The 14,058-nt window shown below is 45.3% G+C and overlaps 1 long non-coding RNA gene across 1 annotated transcript in view; it reads right to left on the reverse strand.

Moving 5' to 3' along the window:
- LOC138527252 (uncharacterized) overlaps positions 1–13,769 on the reverse strand; it is a 44,428-nt gene extending 30,659 nt beyond the window's left edge. The window contains exons 1-2 of the long non-coding RNA XR_011283831.1: positions 13,697–13,769; positions 11,392–11,462 (exon numbers count right to left, since the gene is read on the reverse strand). This is a non-coding gene — a long non-coding RNA (uncharacterized lncRNA). The remainder of the gene's footprint in view (positions 1–11,391; positions 11,463–13,696) is intronic.
- Positions 13,770–14,058: the final 289 nt, after the last annotated feature.

A 14,058-nucleotide genomic window follows, 5' to 3' on the forward strand; every position in this document is an offset into this window, starting at 1 on the left:
AGGGGGGAATTGAAGGTGGCAGCGAAAGCCTCAACTGACACATGCTTCATAGGTCGGATGTCCGAGAAGGTAGGAGGCAGTGTTGGGGTGAGCTTGGCTTGGAGGAATAGAGTGAGAGATGAGAGGAGAGAAGGCAGTGGTCACTCCAGGAGAGAGGAGTGGTCAGAGGGATAGAGAGGGGGAGGCCAGAGGAGATCAGGACATCAAGTGTGTGTCCTGCAGAGTGCGTCAGGCCAGGGGGAGGATAGAGAGGGAGAGAGAATCACAAAGGTCGCAAAAGAGCAGAGATGAGTTACAGGGAGAATCGAGGTGGATGTTGAGGTCACCATGGAGGAGGAGTTGAGTGGTTGAGGTCAGGAGGGAGGACGAGAGGTCAGCCCACTCAGAAAGAAAAGAGGTGATTTGCCCAGGTGCCGGTAGAGAGTAGCATCAGTAAGAGAGTGACTAGGAGAGATTGAGAGCCTGCAGACAAGGCATTCGAAAGAGGAGTAAATCTGAGTTTGAATGATAGGGCAGGAATCCACTCAGGAAAGATTAGGGTTACGCCTCCTCCAGGCTGGGTGGATCTGGGTGCAGAGAGGATCTTGTAGCCATCTGGGAGGAGAGTATCAAAGCTCGGGACAGAGCTGCCCTTGAACCATGTCTCTGTAAGACCAAGGACATCAAGGTCCAGTTCTTCAAGGAGGTGGCAGATGTCAGAGGAGTGTTTGACAGCAGAGCGAGAGTTGAGAGTGGCAAGATGAAGAAGGTTGCCGGCCTTAAAGACATTCCGGGGAGGGGTACAAATCAGAGGTACGCCCTGCAGAGTTGTGGGGGTGGCCTGAAGAGGGGCAGAGGAGGAGGGAAAAGTGGGCAAGGTAGCCAAGGAATGAGAGGAGGAGACAGCCGGAGATGAAAGGAAGTTGATGAGGCAAGGGAACCGCCTATCGAAGAGGAGGAGATTGGCTTGAGGACCTTGGACCATGACAGTGCCATTTAGGTGGACATTAAGGATAACTCTGGAGGAGTCGAAAAAAGCCATGAGGACTTCCCAGCGAGTGCCACCATTTTTGGGAGAGACGGAGACAGGACAGAGCACAGAGATCATATGGGGGGTCCATACATCCGGCAAAGGAACAGCATAGAGGATGTCGGTGAAGCTCTCTCTAGCAGAGGCGCTGGTATAGGTATCAGCGATAGGGAGACCAGGGTTGGAGGCCAAGATTTCCTTTTTAAACTTCTTCTTTCCAGACTTAGTGAGAAGGGAAGGATAGTTGATAGAGAAGCAGTTAGAATAGATGGGAGAAACAGAAAGCGCCATGAATGGGAATAGAGGAGGCAGAGGGAGGAGTAAGCAAGTACAGCGGTATAGAACAGTCACTGGGCTAGCAGGTTACAATCAATGGCCAAAGTTAAATGCAAAATACATCCAAGTTTGATATTCAAGTTAAATGCAAAATACACACAAGTTTGACATTCAAGTTAAATGAGGGCCCAGTAGTTAAGGAATTTAAAATGGGGGTGAGATGGTAAAGGTGAGTATAGAAACAGCTTCAAATGAGTACATAACAGGGAGAGCTGAGAGTACCCGCCGAGAAAGGAAGTACAGGGAAATCAAGAGGGAGGGAGCTAACCCATGCAGAATATGGTTAGAGAGTCGTAGTAGTCCAATAGTCTAGGGGTAGCTGCCTCAGGGAGGATTGGTCTGTGGCAGAAGTCTCTTTTAGTGCCCTGTAAGTGGACCGAAAGCTGACAGGGGCCTTAGAAGCGGGCCTTGGTAGATGGTGCCAGCTCCTGCCTCACGGTGGCCCTGATTGGGCAATAAGGGGAGTCACAGCCAATCAGAGTGAGGCAGGATGCAGCCCCAAGAAGAAGCCACACGTGGAAAAAGGCAAGTAGCCATGTTAAAACAAAAGCACACAAACACGATTTCTGCTCATTTCAACCATATGCAAATTAGTCAGGTACTGCCAACATTGGTAGCAGTCCAGTTCGAACTGCTAGGCCAGGTCCCCTCTGCATGGAAACACAAGCAACCCCTGACATGTTTCGGCCTTGTTGGCCCTCCTCAGTGTGGTGCAGCTTGGTTCCCTATAGCGCAGCGAGCAAGGGACCCGCGTCTGTGCATATTCTCTGTCACATAGTGAGACAAACTATAACCACAAAAGTGATGGGTGGAAGATTTTGAATGAATCTGAACCACTGGCATTGCATGAAGGCCAGAACATGCATGGGGTGGCTTGTGTTTCCGTTCAGAGGGGACCTGCCCTAGCAGTTTGGGCTAGGCTGCTACCAATCCCTCTAACCCACCTACTTTTCCTCAAAACCCCTCAACATCCCCGTTCCTTAATTCCCCAATGTACTTCTATAACACATACCAAGTAAAAATCACTTGGAAGAGGAAGGGACAACGAGTAATGAGGATTGTAGGAAAGGTTAGGTGCTAATGAATTTGTGCAGCATTTTGTAGTTTGTGTGTAGTGTAGTACATGGGTTACTAACATTTAGTATTGGGGATAAGAAGGGGGTGACATTGGTTACTAACATTTATCATAGGGGTGAATTGAAAGGGCTAGATTTGTTAGGCCACAGGCTCTGAGTGTAATAATGTGCAGCAGGCATATGAACACCTCTGACTGATTATTGCTTGTTTCAGAAATAAAGCAAAATGGAAAGTTGCACAGCAGTGCTTTGCAAGGCAGAATGTGCGCGATGGTTCTTGAGAATAAACGATCATTGTTCAGAGCAGGAAGAGAGGAAGGAAGGATAAGCAACATTATTGGGAGCTGTTATGCAGAATATTGTCCAAAGGTCATGACGCCAGGGGCTGAAATTACACAAGCGGGATGAGATGCGGCAGGGTAGGTGCTGGAAAGTTCTAGCACGTGGTATGACAGATGACACCACAAAAGAGGTTGGCAAATGGTAAAGGAAATGTAAGGGGACATAGTTATGAGAGGCAGTTCCCACTGAAAGGTTTAAAAGGAGGACAGAGGGTTCTTCTGCTGGGTTTCAGCTTCCTGGGTTCTGCTGGGTCGAGTGCCCTGGTCTTTGGAGCTTCCTGGTGAGAGGGAGAGCTGCTGGGGCCTTGCCGGGCTTCTAGCTTCCTGGGGAGACTAAGATGCCGTTTCTGGCTGGTCGGAGAGCTGTCTCTGAGGTTTTCTCGGCTGGAGACCGATGTAGCTGCGAGGGAGTGCTTTGAAGGCTGGGTTTTGAATCGGGGGGGGGGGGGCAGTGTCCTGCCAGAGACGGGCCGTATCTCACTAGGCTGCAAAAAGGGTTTGTCGAGTCAAAGATGAGGTGGTTTGAAAAGAAAAGGGGTCAGTGTGAGTATAAATAGAGCGACTATCAATCAGGACCGACTTCTGCAGGGTATTATAATTGGCAAAGTGTCCGGCTGATCACAGAAGGCAGAACATTTTTAATCCTTCTGGTACCAAAGGGTCCAAAGTAGCCAAAATCCAAAATGATAGCTGGGGGTTGTCTCTTTCACGCAGAGGGGGTCACACTTTCATAATCTTGTAATCTCACAATATCATAACCTTGCTACTAATCCCCCTTAGATACGGGCAGGAGAGTAAATTAGAAATGAAACTGTATTCATAGTGTATTGCTTTCAAAGCCAAAAAACCCCAGCTAATATGTCTCAGGTTAGCGGGAAATCACTTACGTTTGAGGTGCTATGCTGATCCAATGGAAAATAATTATAGATGCAAAGTGTGTTTTTCTGTTTCCTCACGTGTGTCCAATGCAAACACTTACCACACATGTTTCCATGTTTTCAACTGGGTTGATTATATATCTGTTCTTTCTGATGAATATGCATAAAAAAGAGCATAACTGTGAAAGTGTGTGGTGGTTACTTATTGTGTCTGGTTTGTTGTTGGTTTGTCTAGAATACAAATGCACAGTACAAGGTCTGTAGATGCTTAGTTGGAAACATGTGGACAAATTGTGACAGCAAGGAAAGTGTCCAAATTTATCCGACAGGATTAAGGACTAGAACAAACTCTCACACTCTAATCTTTTGAGCAATGTCATTGGTCAGCTCCCAATCAAAGTAGGAGAGGGAAGAGAAGGATGGCGTCTTCGTTTTTGGAACGGCATCGGCTGCCGCGTGACATGCAGAGGCACAGAAGAAACTCTGGTGAACCCGTGGAGGTGCCGAACTGCAGAGCAGATGCGCAGAGGATTGAAGGAGGGTACGGTGTACCCGAGAAGCTGCTGAACCACAGACGAGATGTGCAGAGAACCGGAAAAGGCTGCAACCGCAGCTCCTGGGATACCTGAGGGTTAGGGGGACTCAGAAAGCAAGTACAGCAAAAAACAAAATACAGAAGGAATACTCACTGGGGAAGAAGTACAAAGTGAAGGGGGTCTGGGACCCATCCTGGGAAGGCATATCACACACAGAATTAAGACGGCTATGAACTTTATGTGCACAGGTAGTATCCACAGACCTTGACGGGAGTAAACCCTTGGCACGGGAGTAAACCAAGGCTGTGGTGTGAAGAGGAATTAAAGAAAGAGAACTATAAGAATGAACAAGTGAAGGGGGTCTGCGAACCATACTGGGGTAGCGCACTCCTAACCACAACAAGAAGAAATACAAACTTTGCTTTCACCAGCGACTCTCATAAACCTTGGCAGAAGAATAAACCTAGGCTATAGGACAAAGGGAAATTAGACATACAGAATATTGTGAATGATCAAGTGCAGAGGGTCTGGGACCCATTTTGGGGAAGTGCTCCCCGAGTTATAAGAGAAATACGAATGACACTCAGAGACCTTGGCAGGAGAGTAACCTAAGGCTGTTGGTGTAAGTGAAAGCAGAGAGACAGAACTGAGAATACAAGAATAGTGTGTACCCTACTTGGCAGGAGAGTGTGCCAAGAGGAGGGGTACTGAGGATCAGGGCAGAGCGTGGGAGAAGAGAACCAAGCTATCTCCCCATGTCGCAGTACCTAGGGGATGGGCCTGCTCACAGAAGATAAACTTGGATAAAGCTAGAAAGACCATGGAAAGGGAATCAAACCCTTGAGTCCATTGAAACCTTTGGTTGCTTTATTACAACTTTTTGGAACTTGTGTTTTGGGAATTGTGAAGCTGGAGTGGGGCTGCAGGGCGACAGCCAAGAGACATTTCCCTTTTCGCCTTTTGTGTAAGGGACAGGTTAGGATTTGGACCCAGGACGGCGAACTTTACTTGGGACATTCTGACACCGACAGTTGCATTAGTTAGTTTTGTTGAGGCAGGAAAACCCTCTTAGAGGTAGGCGTAGTTAGGATTTCCTCCAACTACCCCCCCCCCCATGTTTGTTGGTGATAAAAGTCTTTGCCAAACATCATGCCACCTCTGTGTGCATCTCTTACTCATAGACCCTCACAGCATGTAACGTAAATGAATGACGTAAAAGCCTAAGGCTTTTATGCCATTCATTCATCTTACATGGTGTACTGATTTTTAGACCATTTTGATTTACATTTTAGATGAATGGAGTCTAGGAATGCTTGACTTTTATTGGCATCCGATCTTTGAATTACACAGGTACTACATGCCTCTTTTTCACGTTTTCTATACAACTTTGATTTACTTAGTCCTACATTCTTGTGAGAGACTACATTTAATAGTCTTTTCCATTTTGTTTAGATCTCCACCTGTCTAAAGTCCTGTTACAGGTAGTGACACTGCTTATGCCTTTTACTTTTTGGCTATACATTGGAATAACTAGGTATATGGATTGTACAGACCAGAACAACTTTTTGGAATTTTTCTTTTTTGATGCACTTATTTTTGGAAATATCTTGACTACATTTGTTGGCTTCGTGAACTGTTTCTGAACTTTATTAAGTGACATTCTATACATTCTTTTTTAAATTTAATTAGCAGATTGATAAAATGATACATGATAAATTGAGAAACCTTTTTCGAAATAAATCAACTAAAGAAAAATCTATCAAGATTCTGAGTTTATATTTCATTTAAGTATTACAGAAACTATTTTTCATGAAAGATTTAGTCAAGAAATGTTCATATCTTAAACATGTGAATTCATAATTAATGACTGGCTGATTTTCCAGTACAAAGGTGTGCAGGGGAATTTTTGGATCCCATTTTCCTTTTCATTGTAATCATACACACTGCCTGCTCGCATGGCAAGCAGCGTATACAATGGATCGCTATGGGGTCCGCCTGCTTTATGCTGGTGCATAAAGCTGGCAACCCCATAGGGATCTCCAGCATTTGTGCAGGCATAGAAACCCATGCCTGCCCAAATGCTGGAGCATTTGTATGGCAGAGAGGAAGGGAGGCGGCGGAAACACAAGTTGCGTTCCGCCCCATCTCATCACCATACATATGATGGAATATGAGCCGTAACGTGAATGAATGGTGTAAAAGCCTTGCCAGGCTTTTACTTCACTTACGTGAATAGAACATGAGCCCCAATATGGCGTACAGAAACGTCATTTCCTCTGTGTGAATATGCAAATCTGGAATACACATCACAACGTGCATCCCACATGCATAATCTTCGTCCCCTGTGCCCACCCCCATCCCCACACCCACAATTTACACAAACCTAGACCATCTCTGAATATACAAAATCTGTAAACAGCACTATGACAAACACCTTCTCATACATAAACCTTGTCCCTTTGGCAAAATGTTGAATTTGGACAGCACCATGAGAAACCCATAGCTGCACAGATAAAGCTTGTCCTCACTCACTGTGAATGCCCGAGGCCAGAGATCCACACCACGATACACACCCCTGTGCTCCTCCTAGGAATGACCAAATCTGGAATACGCGCCACAACACACACAAACCCCAACACGCAGATACAAATGGCTGTGGTGTGCCTTCAAACACACACGCATTCATAAACCCCTCTAAACAGAACACATTCTCCAACAAAAGTTAAACAACAATATATTTAATTGAAACAATCAACTAGTAAAGTACAACCACAAAAACAAATTCATAATTGCAAACATTGAAAAACATGAACATGTATGAAAGTCAGTAATTCAAAATGTAAACATATACATCATTGAGAACATTTTCAAGTTTCCATTTCAAAATGTGGCCAGGGAACAGGCACCATGCAATAGGCTTGAACGCACAAGGTCAGGTGCCATGTCAGACCAATTAAAAATACAATGTAATTGTGACTGTGGTTTGGTGTGTTTTGTAAGTGAGGAATTTTTTTTTTAAGATGTCTCCCGTAATACGTTCATGTTTTACATAATTTGCAATTATGTATTATTTTAGGTTGTTCTTATAGCTGTAGATTTGTATGGAATAGTTTTAAGAAAATATACTGTTTTAATTTTGCTGGTGAGTTCATGTATGGAGGGGTGTCTATGCGTGATGGTGTGGTATGAGGACGTGGATATTCACAGACAAGAAGTGAGAACGGAAAACTCTTTCTAGGCAGACCCAAAATTCTGAACAGGAAAAAAGACACTTTGCTCTATGCAGAGTCAGTTTAATTCCCACTCCGTTGTCATGATACTGCTACCGCCTACTTGTGCTTGATACAGTTGTGCAAGTTGCGGTATCCAGACTGCAGGCTTCTCCATATGTGTGCACCAGAAACTACCCATGATATAATATGACAAGCTTGCAGTTGTTCACCGCAGACCTCTCTGTATGTGATGTAAAGTTACCAAGTCATTGTCCCTCAGCAGTGTTCCCTCACTGAGGATACAATGGTTCAAATCCACTGCCAGACTCCAGTTCCTTTACATTGAAGAGGTTTTCATTTACCAGGAGCATTTGAAACCTGCAAATCAAACGCTGAGAGAAGCAGGGACCTGGGACCTCCACATGCAGACATGAGACTGTCTGGGAGGTAGCATTGAGGTGCACTGGCAAGATGAAGGCTTAGTCTGGTTCCATAGGCCCAATGTGAAGCCACTGACCACCAGGAGCAGTAAGAAATCAATACCCACCCTGCTCTAATTACCTGATACGGATGCAGCCAATTGCCAAGAGTCCAATCTAGGGAGAACAATACACAACCCAGGGACCACAGTCAGCCAGTGCAAGGGCGGGAGGCTTGAGTTTGGTAGTGAATGCAAATTGGGGAGAGTTGGAGAAAGCAGAGGATGCAGAGCAAAAGGTGACTGCAGAGGTACTGTCAGTGGAGAGCCTGCCGAGTTTATTTATTCTTGCATTTGTGGCAGCGTATTGAACCCTCGGGTGCTAGTTACATTGGGGAAGGAGGCACAATGAGTACAATGGGGAGGGGGAAAAGGGTGGCAGGTATCAGACAGCACAATCAGACATGGAGTCAATGAAAGAGTTGGTGTGTCCATTATGGGAGACGTTGCTACAGCAATGTGTCTTTAGAGCAAGGCGTCTTAGGTGAAGAGCCAGGTTTTCAGGTTTTTCCTAAAAGTTCAGTAGGATAGTTATTTTCTTGGTGCGATGGGCAGATTGTTCCAGAGCTTTGCAGCAATGACAGGAAAGCTTGAGCCTCCTGCAGTCTTTTGATTGAAGCTGGCTACTCTGAGGTAGTGGCAGTTCGTGGATATCAGTTTGCATGGAAGGATGTATTTTTCCACACGACGTGAGAGGTAAGCCTGGCCAGTGTTGGGGAGACACCGGTGTGGGATGGACAGCATGTTGAATTTGATTCGCTCACGGATCGGAAGCCAGTGGGCATCTTTTCTGGTTTCTGAGACATGGTCGTGCTTGGACAGACTTAGGGCGGCCCAGAGGGTGTTATTTTGAAGAGTTGGTGTTGAGAGTTGGTGAGAGCTAAGAGATTAAAGGAAGAAGCAGTAAAACAAAGGGGACAGGAGGCGGTTGCAACATCTGTTGGGGAAAATGGAGAAGGTTGAAGTCAGGAGGAGATGGTAAGACCAGGGGGACAGGAGCAGGAGGTGATAACATCTCATGGAGAAAGTGGTACAAGGCAGGGCCATCTTAAGCACTTTTGGGGCCCAGGTCATGGTCCTCTTTGGGACACCCTCCACTGAACCAAATTAATGAAGGGATCCAAAGTTATCTGGGCACACTCCCCCCTTGCTGCGATCGCAACCCCTATCTTGATATGCTGCTTCACAGTGATCAAAATCAGCTTGGGTACTCCCTTTCAATCCCCCTACCCTCAGCTGCTGTAATCAGAATGATAAACAAGTAGCATTGTGTTCTACCGTAGGTACAGGACACGTTTCATCAACAGCAGCCACAAGGAAGGTACACGGGCCATACTATAAATGCAGGACACCGATCGTATGAAAAAGGTGCACGTACTCCAAAATAGACAGATGGCTCAGATCAGTTGCCTCACAGAATGCAAAAGTGCTCAAGCATGGATACAGGAGACCATCTGGAAGCAAGGTGGAAGCTACACATGTCCTAGCATAGGCAGTGGATGAAGATTGTTGATGAAGATGTGGGGCCCAGGGACAAGTGACCTTTTGTCCTCCCATGAAGACCTCTCTGGTACATAGAAGGTAGGAATAGAATCATCAGGCGTAAAAGGCAGTGGTCTGGAGGTGGTAACATCAGGAGGTGAAGGCGGTGCAGAGGCAGTGGTAGCATCAGGAGCTAAAGGTGGTACGGACTTGGAGGAGGTGGTCATTTCAGGAAGTGAGGGTGGTACTGTGGAGGAGGAAGTAGTAACAACAGGAGAAGTGGTAGAAAGAAGGTGATACCATCAGAAGGAGTGGGTGGTGCAGAGTAAGAGGAGGGAACAACAGGTGGTGAGAGCAAAACTGAATACAATGAGGGTAGTAGTCCTGCAGTTTACAAGTTCCAGAGGGTAGAGCCAGTGGTAAGTAGGACCAGGAGGTGGATCGAGATTTGGCAATGGGGGATATGGTAAGATCAGAACAGTAAGAGGGGCAGAAAGAGAATGGTTCCTATGAAGGAAAGGCCTAAATGGACCTCTCTACAGCTCTCCCCACCTGCTGCTTCCGCTGGCCCATCGGCTGGCAAGACTACACTCCTGAGTTACTCCTTGGGTATGGGACTCCAGAAAGCTTGCACCAAGTCCATCACCTGATGAAAGGTTCAGGAAACCTTAGAGCCTGCAACACCCAGGGGACTGAAAAGGTTGATGGACCTTGTTTTTGAAAGGTAAGGACTGGGAAGGATATTAAAGAAGCCAGGAGGATACGAAAGCCTGGGATATCCAGGGTGGACATCGCAGGGACCTCCGAGAGGTGGAGAGACCTAGTTAATGATGAAGAACTATCCTGGCATTTTTGACTTTGAGAAGATTCCCTTTATATTCAATTTGGTCCTTTTTTTGTGATAATATTTCCTAAATAAACGTTTTAACTTGAGTCGATGGTCTTGGCACCCTTCTTAGTCCCAGGCAACCCTGTGACAGTACGCAATGCTTATGGCGCTGATCAGGGGAGTTGCTAGGTCTGGAATAGACCCGGGGCTAAGCTGATATGAGAACTGTTGGGACTGGGGGCTAGCTAGTCTTTTGGCTGTAGCTCCTGAGATTCTATCCGGGGTTACAACCAAAAGATCAGGGGCTATAGCCCCCTTAGCCCCCCCCCTAGCAACGCCCCTGGCGCTGATCCCAAATAGTCACAAAGAGGGGTGATGTTGATGTACTCGTGGATGTGGGTTTTGGTGCAAAGATGATGTATGCATGGGTGTGTTTTGTGGTGCAGTCTCATCTGCATGGCACCAGTACACTTTACATAGCAGCCGCAACTGCCTGTGATGGGAACTCTGTTCTGAACTATACAGGAGGCACAGGATACCAAGGGTGGATAGTGTGTGTCATGATGCAAATTACGGATTCATGTGGAGTTTATGTACACACAGGCGTGTGCGGTATGGTGTGGATTCTGGAGCAGTACATTTGCATTTAGGGTGAGGGAGAAGTGAGAAAAGTTGGTACTGCCTGAAATCCTTGATCCTTGTTGAGGAACATACCGTTGGAGAAAGGTTGCCGCTGAAAGTAGAAGAGCTGTGGGCAAGATGAGGGGCAGTGGAGGCTGTGTGTTTTCCTTCTGCAGAAGAAATGAGAAGACATGCAGGCTTGTGCGTGTTTGCAAATGTGTGCTGTTCAAGATGACTGCTTATGCACAATGCAATGCATGGCTACCTCAGGTTTACTTCGTTGCAGTTCCAAAAAGACTGAACACGTGCCCTGTATTGTGCAGTACCACAAGTGGACTGTGCACTGCTGTTTGGTGCTGGGGCATGACTGCAGGGGAGCATGTTGATACTGGACAATAATATGGGTGGCATACTTTCTGTTTGTGTACATAGAGTTGTGGCTTAATGGTCAAACTGGTCATGGCATTTGTGTTAGTACGTGTGAGCATGCAGAAGCTGCACTCGCTTCCCCATATGCCGCGTGGTGTTTCTGACATGACTTATTGATGATCCCATGCAATCTGTATTATATAGTTCATATATTAAAATCTTACCCTTCTTCATCGTCATCGTCATCACTATCATCATCGTCCCCCATGATAAGAGAATGTCAAGCCCCAAATCCCTGCGCAACAAAAAAAAGATACAAGAAATTGTGATGACCATGTGCTCGCATGTGGAACTAGAGGTAGTTTGTAATTCTATGCTATCTGTGTTAGTCAGAAAGATACCAATAACCTGTTGGATGAGCAATTTTAGGAATGACTTGCTAGGTTCTGTGATGGTTGATTTTTCGAAACCGTCGAGATAACTGTTATTTCAGTAATAACGACCCGCCCTGCAGGCTTCACCAGCCAGTAACGGCCCGGGCCCAAGTCACGGGCCCTTGCTTCGCTTGGGTCTTAACGCGCCGCCCCGGGTTCCATTACTGGCCATTGAAGCCTGCAGCAACGGTAATTGAGTTAGGTGGTATTTCAGTGGCTTTGCAGCCGAAAATACCGCCAAACTCATAATGAGTCCCATAGAGTCGCTTATAAACAAGCTTCTGTGTCATCTGCCTGACATTTGCACCATGTAAAAGCATTGGGATTCAATAGCACTCCATTGTAAATGTGTCCCACAATCCTTAAATGCAGGAAGCTTCCACACGTTTTCACAAACATAGTGGAAAAGTAAAGGGTAAAGGCAATTTCACCTCCGTTTCACACTTTACTGTTGCACTTCGTAGTGTGAAAATTGCAAATTGCACGGAGGGGGCCTTTTGCATAGAAGTGCAAACGCATGTCGTCCCAGTGCTAGTGTTTTTTTTTTTAAATCACACCATTGACTTTTGAGAACAACATTTTCAATCGATGAAAAGTTCCACAACTGGTAATTTACCAAAAGCATTTATTTACAAAAAACAGTTCTCTTATATCCCGGACGAGAAACCGAAACAGCGTGCCATTTTTCCTATATCAGATTGGAACGAAAGGTGCAATAAACAGACGCATACGTGTCACACGTTTTAACGCCGTTTTCCCGATCCATGGCGTTCTCGCGGTGTTTTGTAGCACAGTGGAGGCGTGGCTCAAAGCATGGCCGCCATGCATTTACGCTCCACCTTAAAATAGAACCTGCTTAAAAGCTTGAATACTCGCATGCTGTTAAATGCTGCAATTGAACCAACGGATTGCTATGGAATCCACCGAACTTTTAGACCTGGAAAAAATAGGTGGGTTGCGTAGAAATACCCTGTAAATGCCTCCTCCAATCGTTAATAGTGGGGGGCGTTTACAATGTTCCCAGAACATAGTGAGAAACAACACGCCGACCTGAAACCACAAGATGTAACACCTTTGTTTTGCACTGTGTGTTTTAGACATTTTGAAAATTGGACGGATGGCTCCCTTTTTCCGGAAAGTGCATCCGGATGCCGGCCCCACCGTGCAATTACCACTTTTGGTCACATAATGTGCAGTGTATTTTATGCCTTTTAGATTATGTATCAAATTAGGACATGTTGCCTAGCTGACGAGATCAGGCGCTAAAAATGTATTGCCATAAATGCAGACGACATGAAAAGGCACCGGCTGGGTTTATCGCCCCTTCTTTGTTGCTGCAGAGCAACCTGAAAGTTGTTTATTTACAAACAATAGACATATTGATCACGCTACTTACATGAAAAGAAAAAAAAGAGCAAACAAATCGTGACAAAAAAGGTGCAGGAACATTTTAGACACACAGACCAGGTCCTACTGGTATCCAATGATAATGTTTTTTCCAGGTGGCGACATTTCCCAAAAAACGGTACCCTCTAGACACTCAAACACTTTCCCCAAATATTCTAGGATTGAAGGAAATAATACATAATTATACCCCCCCTAGAATGTTTGGGGAAGGAATTTAAGGGCTGAGGGAAAAAAAAGTTGCCTAACTGGCGACTTTATCACGGTGACATTATAACATGGAACGAACGGTCCTACTAAACTGCAAATGAGAAAATATACATGAGCCAATATTGAAACAAATTGAAAACAAATCGAAATTAATGTGTGACTAAATTCGACAGTGGCAGTTTTTATATTATGCAGTAGAAGACATTATTTTTCCACTTTGTGTTGGACTTTTGAAAGTATGCGCGTGGCGGAAGAGATTTTCCCATGATGTCTGTACTACCACTTCAAACAAATACAGTGATCCGAAAATGTATTTTTCCACCACTAGCAACACTGTGTAACTTCCCTTTCTTTCTTGTGTTTAAGTACTACCAAGATAAACAGGTTAACATTTCATACTGCACATATATCTGGGAAGTAAAAAAAATAGAATGCAATCACATATTGTTTCATGCTTTTTGTGAAATAAAAATAAACTTACCGAAAACATCAATCGAGTGGAACAAATGAACCGCAGGACTAGCTTCCTGCTCATAACCCATTCCCAGACAACCAGTTGCTATGGCAACAAGTCCCAACTTGGACAATGGGACCCTTTGTGTGATGTGTGAATGAGCATGGACTCACGTGCTGTAGTGGCATTCAATGGGGTACCTACAAGAAGAGAAAACCTTTCCACTACCCTTTATCACCTATCAATAAAAGGTAAGGCCTTTCTTTTAACTGTCAGAGAAAGAAACTGTACTTAGCCTTATGCATATAACTCCTTTCTCCAGTCCACTGGGGCACATAATGAAGCTGTGTTATGTCACCAACCCCGCTCAGATTAGACAATATTGTCAA

This window comes from Ambystoma mexicanum, chromosome 14 (genome assembly GCF_040938575.1).
Source record: "Ambystoma mexicanum isolate Mex_15411 chromosome 14, UKY_AmexF1_1, whole genome shotgun sequence".
Lineage (NCBI taxonomy): Eukaryota > Metazoa > Chordata > Amphibia > Caudata > Ambystomatidae > Ambystoma > Ambystoma mexicanum.